Here is a 16,260-nt window from a genome sequence, read left to right as displayed (position 1 = left end):
TGCTGTTAATAATTTCCCTCTTAGAACTGCTTTTGCTGCATTTCATAAATTCTGCTGTTTTGTGTTTCCATTTTCATATGTTTCAATATACTTTTTTACTTCCCTTGATTTACTTACTAATTTGATCTATTGTTTGTTGAGTAGAGTGCTGTTTAATTTTTATGTATTAGTGAATCCTTCTTGCTCTTGATTTCTCTTTTAAGGCCATTGTGATCGGAGAAGAGATTTCAATCTTTTAAATTTGCTAAAACTTGTTTTGTAACCTAACCTAAGGGTTATCCTAGAAAATGTTCCATGTACACTTGTTCAGTGTTCCACATACACTTGTTCCATGTTCCACTTGAAAAGAATGAGTATTCTATTCTGCTGGTTGGATAGAATATTCTGTATATGTCTGTTGGTCTATAGTGTTGCTCAGATGTGCCATTTCCTTAATGATTCTCTATCTGGACAATCTGTCCATTGTTGAGAAGGAGTAATAAAGTCCTTAACTCTTACTGTGTTGTGGTTTATTTCTCCTTTTAGCTCTATTAGTTTTTGGTTTATATACTCAGGAGCTCCAATGTTGGGTGTTCTGGTTCAGTTCCCTCATTGGGCAGGACAGACGTTGTATCATCATTATGTGTTTATTAATGAGCAGAACTAAGAATTAGTTTTCCTGCCAGGTGCAGTGAGAGAAATAGCTCTAAGGCTGGTAAAGCTCTTTGTTGTCTTAACACTGGCTTGCTCTGACAATCATGGGCTCTTCCTGCCCTTCTCTTGACTCTACACTGGGCCACATAGCTTACAGCCAGCCCTTCTGGTGAGATAGGACCAGGAACCACAGTGGGTAGGCAGATCTTTGTCTGGCTTTCTTGCCTGGGAGGAAAGGAGTGAGACTGCTCACAACTTTCAATTTCCCAGACAGGCTCTTTGGTTTGGAGGGGCTAGGAGGTACCCTGAGCCTTGGCTATAAATTAATCCCCGTCTGTGTGTCCATGTCCTGAACTGGCTTTGCTCTTGTGACACTCAGCTCTGTTTGCCCAGCTCTCAGCTCAAGTATTGCTGGGCTATGCACCTTCCAGGGCTTCCCACTCTTTCCTCTGGTCAGATGTGGCCAGGAAATGGTCTTCATAGCAGGTGGAGCTATGATTCAGCTCCTTGCCTGGCTGGGAGCAAACCAGGCTTGAGGGCTGGCATAACTCCTTGTTTGAGGATTTGAATCAAGCAGATCTGCACCCTGCCAACTTCCCTGGTCAGAGAGCATCACTGACTTAGTTCTGCAGATGAGCAAAACTGCTGACTGCAATTACTACTTGGGCACTGCAGGTATGAGTTTTGTTTGTCAAGATCCATACACTGTTTGTTGGATGCCTCTCGTTTCTCCGTCATGGTCAGATTTCCAGTGTTGAGCCCCACAGATTCCCTGCAACCCCGGGTGAGATCAGAGTAGAGACTCCCACAAAGCAACCTGTAATGCTGGGAGAAATGCTGATTGTCCTTTCTGGATTCTCTTTTCCCACTGGAGGAGCTAGAGTCTCAAGGGGCACCTCTCCACATGTACTGTGCTGGCCTGGGGAAGGAACAATGTGGTCAATGTGTACCTGCTTCTCTAACCCTTCTAATACCATCTGTTTTGGTCTCTGTTGTACAGAGAGGTGTTCTAGCCTTACCCCCATGCCCTTGGATTCTTGCAGTGGTGTCTTATTCTTGAATAGTCAGTTGTTATTTGTTCTTCTTGTGAGTGGCAGCAATGTCAGGAGCAACATATATCATCATCTTGGTGATATTACCCCTGAGAGGACTTTTTAAATTAAAATGTAGTATATGATAATGCATAGCAATTACAGAGAAAAATTAACCTCATACCATACACCAAAACAAATTTCAAAAGGGTGAAATAGTTAAGTATAAAAACAAACTAAAGAAGAGGTAGAAGAAATTAAACTAAATGTTTATCAAACTTCAGTAGATAATCAATTTTTTTAAAAGCAACAGAAAGGAAAATGATACCAACAAATAGATCTCTCTGCATGTTAGATATAAACCTTAAAGAAATCTATAAGGAATTAAAACTATAATATCACTATAGGTTATCACTAACAAAAAGTAATATAAAAATAAAATAAAGGCTGAGAATTATGAAATCTATTTATTTATGTAAATATAAATTATAAATTATATACTTAGCTGTCTAAATTTTAAAACCGGTGTACATAATATATAGCCCAAATTTGAAAAGGCCAGCAACACATTTAGGGAAAGTTTAATAAATGTGACAGAGTTAATGTTTTTTATTTAATAAGAGATTAAATTAAAAAATTTTAAAAATATCTTGACATCTCTATAGTCAGTTCACAAACAAGAAACACAACTAATAAAGAACAGAAAAAACTGCAAGCCCACTGGTTTTTGAAATAATTTATTTTAAAGGAAAAATAAGGTCTCGTTTTGAGATCACATAATAAACAAAAAAATACAGTTATGTATATTAAGAATATCAAGTATTGGTTTGGAACTGGTGATCTCATACATATTGATGAGTGTGGAAATGGCTTTAACTCTTTGGAAAAGAAATCCTATAATCTAAAGCCTTTAAATTAATTCTAAGGAAATATTCCAAACTATATTTTTCAAGGCGCACACAAAAGTTCACTTCATCATTATTTAATAATCAAACAGTACTAACTGTAAAAACTTGGAAGCAGTATAGAGAAAAGTTGATTAAATTATGGTACATTATTGGATAGAATATTTCAATTTCTAGGCAGCTATCTGGCACACTCCACATGATAAAATGCAAAATGAGCAAACATATTTTAAGAGTCATTTTACATCATGATGACTTGCACATGAAAAAGATGGAAGGAGGACCCATAAGAATGATAAGAATTTTGAGCATGCTGGGTTTATGTGTGACTTCTTTTACTTTTCTTCATGTGTCAGATTTTTCTATATTACTATTTTACCTTTATAATTGAAAAATATAGAGACAAAATTCCATATGGAATATATGAAATAAGAAATATGAAGCTGTGAATATTTCCTCCATCTTATTCATTTCCTATCCTAGTAAACTCTCCTACAGCCAAATAAATGAATGTGGAATAGATTAGAGGAATGATAGAGCATTTTATATATCTATAAGGGCATTTCTTTATCACTTAAGGGAAAAAAATTCTTAACATTATAAATTTTTATTATTAATAACAGTTTTTGCATTGAAAGTAACCTCAGTCATGAAGTTCCTGTTGATGGAAGCATTTAGCAGCAATTTGACTAACTGACCTAAAGAATGCTGAGCTATAAAAAAATCCAATGAGGATAATGAAGCGATTACGTTTTTGTGTCTTTAAATATCTTTTTTTTTTTACAAAACACTTTTCCTCAGCTTCTTTCTACGTGTCCCTTCCAATTTTGTTGTGTTCACTTTTAATAGCACAGTAACCATGAAGGTCACGGAAATATTTTCAAACGTGTTTTATATTGTAGGCACCTTAGCAACCATATATCTTCATTTAAAAGGCATTTAGGCAAAGGAAGCTAAGTGACAAAAAAATTGTCCCTATGTAAAAAAGTATGATAACTTTAGAAACTAAAATTATTTAGTCTTAAATGATCTTTCCTCATTGCTAGTCCATCTGAGCATAACATGAAAAGGTTGTTCATGGCTTTCCTTCGTGTTAGGCCTGGATCTCTTGGCTTGCTGCGGTCTCATTCGTCAGGACTGTGTACTTTTACCTTCTCAGTAGGGGCATCTTGATTTCACCTCGATATTGAGTCATCTGTGATCAGGTCATGAAGACTGACATTTATACTCAGGTTTCTTCAGATCCTATGAACATTCACACACACACAAATAGTTGTCTCTTCAGCTTCCACTGCACTTGACCTTCTCAGTGTATTTCACTTGTCTTGCTCTGACATATAGCAGGGACCAGCAATCTATGCTCCTTGCCCTTCTTCTTGTGCACATCCCATAACTCTAACCTTTCTCAGGTGGAGCTAAGAGAGATATTGATGTTCTTTTTTGTGACTGCTGTCTAACAGAGTTAGTTTATAAAGTGGTGTCTGGATATTATTACATGCATAAAAAGTACCATTCTCTTTCAAATCCTCCGTATGAGAACTATAGTAGGGGAAAATACTGCACATGTTGCCTCAGTCTCTACCTGAGGTTATGAAGTATGAGCCCACTAAGAACAATCAGTGAGTGGGCGCCTGGGTGGCTCAGTCATTGAGCAACTTCCTTCAGCTCAGGTCATGATCCCAGGGTGCTGGGATTGAGCCCTGCATCAGGCTTCCTGCTCAGCTCAGGGAGAAGCCTGCTTCTCCCTCACCCACTCCTCCTGCTTGTGTTTCCTCTCTCACTTTCTCTCTCTGTCAAATAAATAAATAAAATCTTTAAAAAAATCAAAAAGGATCAGTGAAAACCAATAATGATGAATACCATTATTGTGTTCAAGTTTGACCAAAAGCCTATGTGGGTTCCTTCAAGTGACTGTTTACATCTGACCTATAGCCGTTTTAAACTGGGACCTTTTAGTACTTTGAAATTCTTTGGATTTAAACAGGAGATCCTGAGTAGCTTCTATGTACAAAGCACTATTTTATGTACTTTATATGAAATAGAAATTACTAGAATATTTATACCCCAAACTTTTTCATGTTTAAAACTTCAACAGGGGCGCCTGGGTGGCTCAGTGGGTTAAGCCGCTGCCTTCGGCTCAGGTCATGGTCTCAGGGTCCTGGGATCGAGTCCCGCATCGGGCTCTCTGCTCAGCAGGGAGCCTGCTTCCCTCTCTCTCTCTCTGCCTGCCTCTCCGACTACTTGTGATTTCTCTCTGTCAAATAAATAAAATCTTTAAAAAAAAAAAAAACTTCAACAGTTTTCAGTAAAAATATAATAACTGGCTAAGTAGATGATAGATAGATAGAAAAAGAAATCAGAGGGTAGATATTAAGACAAGAAGAATAAAATAGAGAGGGAATGGAGTTAGTGGTATATATTAATAGTTCTATATACTCTAATATAAGAAGGTTGAAAATAAGACTGAGCTGCCTAATAACTAATATAAAAAGTGGAGTAGTCCTATATGCAATTCACAGGACCTACAGGTATAAATCAGTGGAAGAGAAGCACGTCTTTTCCTGGTAAGAATCCCTCAAGAAATGTCTAATATCTACTTACAGAGAAGATGTATTCTAAAGCTGTAACTCTGATACAAATGTAATAGTGGGTTTCATAGCACACTACTTGGTACTTCATTGTTGATGGTGACAAGAATTTTACAAATGGCCATCCAGTTATGTAGATCTCTGAAGCTTAAATTTAGAGCACCTAGAAATAAAATGTAGAGAATCCAGAAAAATGAAGTCTTCAGACCCTTCTTACATACTTTATTTTCAAGTCTGAGTTTGATCATCGCTGAGTGGCAGCCAGCATGGCAGTACCCTATCTGACCTCTAGTGAAGTATCCCCGTGTTGCCAAGCATGGCAGATTCACGCCTTTTTATTTTTTCTTTTAATAGAATATCTACAGGAAAGGCTATACATTTAGAAATGTGAAGATATTTACCAGAAGAATGCTCAGGAGTAGAGCCAGTATTTTGTGCAAAGATAATTCTGGGTTCACTTAAAACTTACTATCAAATGAGTAATGGAGATGCTGACGAAGACTTAAAGATGCAACTTACAGTCACTGGGTACTACAGAAGCTGAAATTGCAAACTATAATAAAAAGTGGAGTAAAAATGCTACAGTGGGGATGCAGTCACAGTAGTGTCTCAGGGCAGGGAAGGGGGGTTGTTTCCAAATGGAAAAATCCAGGAATACATACAAGAGCCAATGAGCCACAATTTGACAGGAGACCCGTATTTCAGAGGGTGAAGAAGTTCTAGAAGATTCGAGGGTAAGCAGAGTGTACAGAAGACCATTAGTTCATCCAAAGAAGCTGACACAAAGGGTGTGTGGAGCAGTGTGGAGGGGGACAAGCTGCAGAGGTGAACTAGGTTGAGATGGTGAAGGGATGTTAGCTATAAGCAAACAATATGGGACTTAGTAGACAGGACAGAAAGGGGTAATTTATTTAATGACTATTTAAGACTTTCTTAAAAGGCATCATGATCTTGTGGATGGCATGTTGGAGGGTAATTTGAGTGAGAAAGGCTACAGTCAGAATATACGGATTAAGAAATTATGGGAAAAGGCCATGCAAGAAAAGGTCAAGGCTGAAGCTAGGGAAGAGGAATGAAGAGGAAAGGCGGATGCGGGTGGAAGAGAACAGAGAGGAGAAATGCCTGCGCTACACTTGATCACCAACTAGGGGGCAAAAAAAAGGGGGGGGGGTAGAGATCATGCTAAGGTTTTCAGTCTTTGTCTGTGTGATTAGGTCCGTGATTGTGACAAGGAAGACAAATAAGAGGTATATATGGGAGGCAGCTGGAAATCTGAATAGAGCTGAAGAACTGAAGCATTTTAAGAACATAGCAGGATCTTGCAGAACCAGGATCTATAGACTTTTAAGAATGCTTATGGAATGACAAATTCCCCCAAGGAGCACTGTTGGTAACTCTGTCCTGGGCAAAGTCTGGTGGGCTCCAAGGGGAGAGGACATTACCATTGTATTTGGCATCCCACCTCCGTTCACACTCTAAATTTTCTCTTTCCTAACAGATATTACTCTACAGCAGACAGAATTAATATTGTTTTAGGAACTATTGACTTTAGTCTTCAGCAGGGGAAAAAACACACACACACACACACACACACACCTAAAAGCATCAAAGTTGGCATAGTACGTTCCCAGACTTGTATCTCTTGCTGAAGCAGAAGGGCTCTGAGGCAGGTCGCGAGAGCCTGATATACTGCAGTGTTCTGCCACACAGGCAGACAGCAATCCCTCCCCAGGTCCCGTAAGAGCACTTCACATTTTCTTCCCATCTTTCAGCTCATAAACATGTTTCTCTTCAGAACACACACCATATGCCATTGGAAAGGGGTTGTAAAGTTTTATAGATATATTTGAGAGTATTATAAGAGTATAATAAAGCAAAAATAATGCAAAGGAATGGGAATTATTGAACAATGGAATTAAAATATTAGGCACAGATAACTCTAAGCACATTCAGCTTCTGTTTGTTTGTGCAAATCATAAAATCCAGAACTCTTGTTTAGTTCAAAGATTTGAAGCCTTTGAGTTGGGCTTTAAAAAGGAAATCAGCAGTGGCTGTACTTTATTGAAAGCTTATAGGCCAGTCATCAATAAATGAGAGCTTATTATCTCAAATACCATATATGAGGCTCTGTGTTTTTTGAGATGAGAAAAAAATTTTTTTTTACTCCTTTGGGATTTTTCTACAGGCGTCCCTTTTTCTGAAGGGATTAACTACATTTATTTGATTAGCATTTATGGAGTGTCTGTGCCAGTGAGAGTGGTTGAGGATGTAGAATACAAAAGATACTTTTTATTACCGAGGAACATGTATTCCAACATATACCAACCTTCACTTATTCATTCATTCCTTTATTCATTAAGCATCACTAAGTACATAGTACTGTGTGCATGGTTCGTGCAAGATCAGCAATACTTACAAGGCTTAGTATTGCAGGTTCTAACGGCATGTGTGGGGTTGGCTTCTGTTTGATACACTTTTTCTATAATCCAAGAGGATATCTAAAGGAGTTCGGTCGTGAGTTGGTTTAAAAAAAGAAAGACAACAGAGAGGCGTGCAAGATAAGGAAATGACTCTAAAAATGGAAAATTGGAGGTTGGGGTCTCAAAAGGACTAGAAAAATGTGTAGCAGGTAAATTGAAATTGGAAGGATGCCAGTAGGAAAGTACAGTAGAGGCCAATTATTGGGATTTTGAACCTGATGTGAGTAATAAAGCTTAATGAGGATGGGGAAAATGGTTGGACAATGACCTTTTTAGCAGCCTTCAAGTTGAGCTTTTTAGAAAAATCATTTAGTATGTCATAAAATAATTTTTTTAAAAAAGAAAACTAGTAAGGGATGAGAGGTGTTTCTATAGCTTTGCAGAAATATTGTGTAGGAAGATGAAGCACGGCTCAGACATGGCAATGAGAGATTCATAGCTCTGCTCATAATCATCAGTAGTATCCTGTGTCTACCAAAAATCTAATCCTGCAGCCTAGTATTCAAGGCTCTCCACTGCTGAGACCCAGGCTCCTTTTTACTATACCATCAACAATTCTACAATTTATCACAAACCCTGAGCTCCAGTCAAGCTTTAGTCTATGGGTTCTATGTTTTCTGTTTTCCTTTCTTCTTTTTACACCTTATCTTGTGGCTGAGAATGTCTTTTCTCTTCATGCCGTGCTGTCCAGACTCTACACATGCATTAAGGCCTTTTTCCTATTTAAGAAGACCTGTCTTGTCTCTCCAATCGCATATATTATTTCCCTCCCATGACACCATTTTCTACTTTGATGATCATGTTCTTTAAGTCTGTTGTCCCTTTTCTGTTAGACTGTAAACCCCTTGACAGCAACACTCAGGTATGACCTTTCTAGGAGTTCTTTCCACAGTCTTGCAGAGTGCCTTGTACATAAACAAACCCAGAAATATTGGTCGAATGAGTCAGCGACTGTCCAGGCAGAGCAAGGCAGAAAAGTCCCAAAGAAAACATAGGATTTGAAAGTACTATTCCAAGGTACTATTTTTCAGGGATTTAAAAAGAACTGAAATGGGAAAATCATGTGCAGAAAGCACATTAAAAAAATGCAGTTTTTACTACCCATTCATTCATTTATTTACTCAACAAATGCATTTAGCACCTCTATATGAGAGGCATTCCTTTCAGGAATAGCCCAGAGGGGAATTCAGTTCCTGACATAATGGAATAAATGCTAGGAATGGGTTAACCCCATGTGTTACGGAAGGAAGTACACGTTAGCAGGGAGTGCTTCCCAGAGACGACAATCTCAAAGTTGAGACCTGGAGAAGTAGTAGGAATAAGCCATATTAAGACCAGAGGGAAGGGGGTTGCCTTGGTGGCTCAGATGGTTAAGCATTCATGATTGCAAGGTCTTGGGATCAAGCCCTGAGTTGTCAGGCCTCCTGCTCGGCAGGGAGTCAGTTTCTCCCTCTCCTTCCGCCCTTCTGCTCACTTGTGTGCTCACTCTCTCTCTCAAATAAATAAAATCTGGAAAAAAAAAAAAAAAAAAGAATAGAGGGAAGGTAGATAAGACCCAGAGAACAGCATGTGCATAGACTATGAAGCATGAAATGTTATGGAGCACTTAGGGACTGCAAGGAATTTAGTTTGGTTGGAGATGAAGTGTGGGCAAGTGGAAGAAGCAGCCAGGGAGGCAAGCCAAAGCAAGTACTTGAGAGCTTTCAAAAAGACATTTAGATGGAAATGTCTTAAAATCTATAGATGATAAAAATTATTAGGATGGAATCAAGATTGTCCAAGTTCTGCTGAAGGGTATTTATCTGATACTCATATTTAGAAGTTACAACCTAAAGACACGATATCCCAAGCTAAAGCAATTGGGAACTTTGTGCTGAAAGTGAAGAAATGACCATTGCCCCTCAATTTTTCCAGCTGTTTATTATTTAATACCATATCTGTTCAGATTACAGCCAAAGAACAGTTCTTTTGTCTCATCTATACAGTAAGTTTCACTCATTTTTATCCTGAATATCGAGAATCTATGACAAGTTGGACAAGAGCAAAACTAAAGTTAATCATTGAACTATTATGTCCTCAAAGGGATTGATAAGCCTTTAATAGTCCCCCCAAAAGAATGATATATGTTATTTACTTACAAAACTGAATTAACTAAACCAAGCATATTAAAGGCATCCATTTATATTAAAATAAGTTATTGCTTATCATAGTTTATTCTGGCCTGTTCAGTAAACTGAGTCTCTTAAACCCCAGGCCTATGCAAATATTTAGCATAGTTCTAACAATTCTATCTACTCGAACGTTACAAAACTAGAATTTTTCTTTGACAAATGGGTAGGTAGTCTGAGTTTTTTTTTTTGAAACCTGCTTAATTTTCTATAACAAGTAAGATGCTTTGTCTGAGTGATTAGAGAATCAGAATGCCTAAGATGTGATACATTTTTGGTTTGTTTGTTTGTTAAAACAAAATTTTGTCATGTAACTAAGATAGTTTTTTGAAAAAGGTATTCATCAACACAATAGGAGACATAGTCATATGTAGTCAGTTTCCATTCACCTTACACAGGCAAACAAACAAACAAAAAACTGGTTTATTTCTTTCTCACTAGTTAGTTCACTGTTATTGTTACAAATAATCCTTTGTAAAATATTCCAAAATTAAGGTTAAAACAAAATTATATTCAAGTTGTGGTTTTACATTACTAATTCATTTCCTCCAAATGTTATTCAGGTGAGGTTAGAGTTTCTCTTTCATGCACTGTAGAAAAGTTAAATACTCTCTACCTTCCTATGTGAGGCCCCACAGGTTTTTAGAGAGCATGTATGGTCCCACAGTCAGAAGATTAAAGGAGTAAGTGGCTTTCCTAAATTCACAAGGCAAAGGCCACCTCACTAATCACTAAGAGATTATCAGAAAAACAATTATCTGTGCGGATGCACAAATATTTGAAGCAGGAGAGTGGGAACAGATCACCCAGGGTATTCAAAGATGCAGGCAAATTTTAGTAGCATCTAACTTCCCTTGGTGAACTTATATTCATTGAAGTCAAATATTTTATCCCTGTATCTGGAGGGATAAACTCCAAATGGACCATGGCAGCCATATTTTTTCATCCTTGGTAGACAATGAAGCATGTTGAAGGAAATAATATAAAATGCAAACCACAAAATCTTAGGTGGACACTGACCTCTTGAATCTGTGCTTGGAATAAATCTAGTTCTTTGGTTTCCCAGCACTGTCCCCTTGGGAAATTGTGCCTTTCTGTGTTTTTAAAATTACTCAGAAAAGTTACTAAAATTGCCTTGTTAAAGCATTGTGACCCAGTTAACATGACTTTTTGCCTTTTCTCATAACAAAGTATTAAGAGAAATAAATAAACTAAAGATTAGGGGTATTATTTTATTAGGGACTAAAAGCTAGTCAATCTATTGATACATTAAAATTCCAGAAATCTATGTTATTTGGAGCAAAGCAGGGAAGCCATTTGCTTTGCAAAGTGATAAAGAAGAAGTTCATTATGAAGATTTCCTCTGGTTTCTATACATCAGGCTTTGTCATTCCAAACCATAAATCCACCAATTGATTTCATACAGAAATCAAGAATGCATGATACTTCTTCCAAAGTTTTTAATGAAACAAAATCAGAGCAAAAGCAAAATCCAAGCAACTCCATCATGATTTATAATGCGGGGCTGGAACTTCACAAGTGGCAGACCAAACTTGGCAGGGACCCAGATCTGTTCTTGCACATTGGCCCAAATCACCTAGGCTACCTCTCTATGCTGTGGGGCTCGAACCTGCACCATCCTGACAACTCGGGAAAGGTGTCTGTCCAAACACAGCTAAAGTGGCGAAAGAGAAAAGAGGATGCTTAGGGTATTGTAATAAAGCTTTCAAAAAATCTGTTAAAGATTAGATAGAAAAGACAAAAATTAAGGAAAGATGAATGAAGGAATAAAAACACAAAAGTAAATGTTGCTATGCATTCATGTATGTTTTCTTGGCCAATAAATGCTCTCATCCATCCATTCTTAAAGCATCTAAATTGTTGATTCTCTTACATTCAAAGGGCCAATAAAGAAAAATTTCATAAGTAAGCTAGTATATAAATGTGATGTCAAGGAGTATATGCATTTTTCTTCATATATTTACTTTGCTTATCGGATTTAGAAAATAAGAGAGTCCTCTGGGCTATTGAAGGTACTATATTTCAAACCCTATTCAATTGAATTTTTACTGGTTTTCCTAAACTCATTGGAAAGTACCAATTTCAGAGGATAATAAAGGACCAAGTCTCGATAAACTGGTCAAACCCCAGCCTCAATATTAGAAGCAGAATTTATTAGAAAAATAAATTTTAACTACTGGAAGTGTGGTAAACGCTTTGTGTGTATATCTTTGTACTGACTGGTATGTAAAGCATCAGTTTCTAATATATAAAAATACCCAATTTTCAGAATTCAAGTGAGGACTTATAATGTTATTGTTAGCATTAAAATTTTCAGTCTCTAGTTCATCAACTGAAAACTGAAGTTATAGCTTTAAAACTTAAATAAATGTGTCAGGACCGTGTTTCACTAAATCCTGGCCACATGGTAGTTAACTTCGACTTTCAAGATAACAGAGGCTGGGCTAATTAGAACCAAATATAGAAGAAAAATATCTGAGGGAATAGGCCACCTTGTATTTAATTTGACTAATCAGAGCAGTTACAACCAAGGACTAAAAAGTCCATCAGAGGCACCTGGGTGACTCAGTCAGTTAAGCAGCTGCCCTCGGCTCAGGGTCCTGGGACCGAGCCTCGCATCAGATTCCTTGCTCAGTGAGGAGCCTGCTCCTTCCTCTCCCTCTGCTGCTCCCCATACTTGTACTCTCTCACACTGTCTCTTCGTCAAATAAATTCTAAAAAAATCTTTAAAATCAAAAGTCAATCAATGGCATAAAAGAGTCACAAAATGATGATCCACTAGTCACTGGATTTTATTGTCAGTTTTCAGAAATATAAAGAGAACAAAGATAGCTAAGAGCTACTTTTTTAAAACTGAAGGACTGAATGAGTTAAATAAGGAAAGATGAAAGCAGTGGGATTTCTAGAGAATAGTATTTCAGCAAAATTTCCTTGCTTACTCTCGTCAGGCTGACTTTTGGTAATGCCATATGATCATTCTCTGTGCCCACAGAGGATAATATCAAATAAAGTTGATTCTAATGAAGGTTAAAAAGCTTGCTTTGGAAAGAAGGAAGAATTCCTTAATCAGTCAGAATACTCGAAAGATTGATGAACCACGTTGCAAAATCTCTGTCCGGGAGGTCTTTTGAAAAGCAAGTACATGACCCTATTCTGGAATTTTCAACTTTTATCTCTTAATAATTGGAAATCAGATGAATTCCATAGTTCTTAAGTTTTATAGTCCAGTACTTATAAATATTTATTTACTTGACTATTTATATTCACCAACACCAGTTACTCCCACAGAAACAAAATAAAATAAAACATATTTCCTAAAGCGTAGACTTCTGAAGGAATCTGTCCTCTCCTTACTAGCTATAGGTGTTTCCCACATAAAATAATATGACCTGTTAAACCCAATCTCCAATATGATTAGCCACCTATGATTTTAGAATTATGTCACTTTTAACCTTCCTTCTAGAAAGCATGTCTATAAGGTAAGTGGACTACATGAGGCTGATTGCTTTTTCTCCCGTGCGTCCTGCTTCTCTTGACACCACTCCCCATGCTTTTAACTCCATTTATCTCATCTCTGCTGCTGAAAGCATTGTCTTTCAAGATTCAAGATAGTATATGCTATGTCCTGCTTTGGACTGAAAACATATAAACTAACCTCCCTAGATCATAATCTACCCGAAGGCATAGGCCAGGGTGCTGTCTCCCCTGGGGTGCCTGGCTAGGTACCCATGCCATCATGGCCCTCGCTCAATTACTCTACCTGACGTAGGCTGAACTGGTAGCTGAAGGCTTACGTCAAACTCAAACCAGCTAGATGTGTCTCTGCAACACCCAAGTCCACAGCTCTATTTACAAGCCCACACTTCGGCTAATTTCTTGTCCTGGGTTTGGAGTTGAGCTTCCTCTCTTAACACCAAACTCAAGGGTTCTCAGAGTAATGGGTAGTTTTCTTTTCCTTTCTCTTGTTAAAGATTTTATTTACTTATTCTAGAGAGAGAAAGAGATAGGAGAGAGGAAGAGGAGCAGAAGAAGACAAGCGGACTCCATGCTGAGCACAGAGCCCAACAGCAGCGCCAGATCTCACCACCCTGAGATCATGACCTGAGCCAAAATCAAGAGTCAGACAATTAACTGACTAAGCCACAAGGCGCCCCTTTGAGCTAAAGGTGGTTTTCTTCCCAAACACAGTCATTATGTAGATTGGCCTCTCTGATCAGAACCCCTCTACATGAAGCCGTAGTTCTGGGGTGCAATCCTGCCATTTCCGCACACAAGATGTGTGACCTCATTACATTTCTTGGGGAAGCATATTTATTGAGCACCTACCCTGTGTCAAACACTGTGCCACGAGGATAATTTAGTGAACAAATTGTCATTTACATTTTACTGGGGATGGAGATGGACAATAAACAAAATAAATACATTATAAAGTAAGGGTGAAAATCAGAAGTGCTAAACAGGAAAAATGAAGGCGTGGAAGGAGTGCAGGGACGGCAGGGACGTGGCAGGAGGCAGGAAAGAATTTTCCATTTAAACAGGATGGGTAGGCAAGGTGATATTTGAATGAAGACTTTCAGAAACAATTCCTTTGACAGGAGCTTCCTGCTGAAAAGGCAGCAGATTCACCTCCCTTGTGGGAATCTTCCGCACCCTTCCCACCGTGGCACTGTTTGCTGGATGGTATTGATCTGGCCTCCCACTCCTGTGAAAGCACAGTGCCCAAAGCAGGGTAAGGCTCTGTCTGCAGGTTATTCTCAAGTTCTGAAATACAGAGAGAAAAGAGTGAAACCAGAGAGTCATTTTTTGGTGCACTGACAGAAAACACCCTGATGTTCATTACTTAGAACTCTCCTCAGGGATTAAGCATGATTAAATAGCCCCGGTTTACTAAAAATGACCAGGTTTCACCACCAGATACACACGCCACACACTTGGCATCCCATTTTTGTGGTGTTTCACAAGCATCTTTAGCAAAGCTAACAATGGAGGCCCAGATTTCTTTCTCCCTAGAGACGCTACACATTTCTCCAACTTGCTGTGTTCACATTGATTTCAAAAGGAGCTTTGCACTCACAAGAAAAACACAGAGGGCTTAGCGTGTGACCCATGGTTTTTACAGCCACACTATTAAAAAAAGGGAAGAAACTCAAAGCATTTTCACATTTCCACATTGACAGGAATTGGCTGTTTTGACAAGGGAAAGTCATGGCATAGGATTTTTTAGATAAATTAACAGAATGAAAGTGCTAAATTAAAATTGCAACATTGATTTCCTTTTTAGCTCAGCTGTGCATTATATAAAAGGGTCAGAGGAAGGATTTATTATGGGCGATGAGTCTCTGTCGTCCACTAAGAGAGACCAGTGTATAAAATAAAGTTGTCCATTTCAGACACCCTTTGTCTCCAAGGAAAGCTGTCTAGGAGGCCCACGGGTGGCAGAGGCACTGAAAGGAAATGGAAATTGATAATCGGTCCTGTTAGGCTGATTCTCTGCATGTTCAATTCATATCCTTTTGAAAAGAAGAGATTAAGATGAAACCTCATTGAGGAATACACATTTCGAAGAAAATAGAAACAAAGGTTCTGCAAGGCTATTTCAGTTGGTGTCAAATGTGAGAACAAGGCGACACAAACTTATATGAAGAAAGGGCATTAACAAAATCCCCAGACAAAGGAGAAGCTAATAGCAAATATATGCAGCCGCCTTTGTGGATGCTCACAGGAGAAGTGGTACAACTTGATTTACAAAGGACCTGGATAATTATTTGTTACTTGGAGCCAACCCTGCTTCTCCCTCTGCAGAGGGCAGGCACTGACCATCTGCGTGTCTTAGTTTTGCTTTTGTGCGGCTGAGAATTAGCCACATTTTTGTGTCTGGTAAGCTTTGCATGAAGAGACGTTTGAAGCACTGGCTTTGTTTTGTTTTAAATCTTTAAACTGTTCCCTCGGCTTCAGTCAGAGGATTATTGCACATCTAACCACAAATAAATTGAAATATCAGCTCCAGAGAGCGCATGTTGCTCCCTGACGGAATAATGGACGGCAGGTGGTAGAGGGTTTTGTTTTCAGAAAAGCACAGGAGGCTAGAAGTGACAAGAGGGATTCTGAGAGAGGGCTGAAACTGTCAGGATGGAGTCGTGGGGGTCAGTAGTTCCTGAGCTGACCTTTTTAAACAAACCCTGAGACGACCTTTTACTGCGTCCTCACAGCGGTGGAGCATTCATGCCAGAAAGGTTGCCCCTCCCTCTAGATATTGAGAGTTTGAACAAAAAGCATATTTTCTATGATAGGGCCCGTGTCCAACGCTTCACTCACAGGGTAGCCTGACACTCCCTCTCCTGTCAGCCCGTGACACGCGATCCTAACTGCTCACCTGCTCCAGCACACGCACGAGCATTCGAGCTCTCCCTTAACACCTTTCTGCCGCCTTTGAT

At 38.6% G+C, this 16,260-nt stretch overlaps 1 protein-coding gene and 1 pseudogene across 5 annotated transcripts in view; one reads left to right on the top strand and one right to left on the bottom strand.

Moving 5' to 3' along the window:
* The window catches only part of DPYD (dihydropyrimidine dehydrogenase), an 831,034-nt gene that overhangs the window by 764,211 nt on the left and 50,563 nt on the right, over positions 1–16,260 (top strand). The gene's annotated exons all lie outside the window — the stretch shown is intronic.
* The window catches only part of LOC309842494 (AKT-interacting protein-like), a 48,312-nt pseudogene that overhangs the window by 27,621 nt on the left and 4,431 nt on the right, over positions 1–16,260 (bottom strand). The window contains exon 3 of the transcript in view: positions 14,453–14,587. The product of the transcript in view is annotated as an AKT-interacting protein-like (transcript). The remainder of the gene's footprint in view (positions 1–14,452; positions 14,588–16,260) is intronic.

The sequence above is a fragment of the Mustela nivalis genome (genome assembly GCF_964662115.1).
Source record: "Mustela nivalis genome assembly, chromosome: 10".
In the NCBI taxonomy this organism is placed as follows: domain Eukaryota; kingdom Metazoa; phylum Chordata; class Mammalia; order Carnivora; family Mustelidae; genus Mustela; species Mustela nivalis.
Note: the sequence above shows the minus strand (reverse complement) of the source record. Positions and strands in the feature narration are given on the sequence as shown.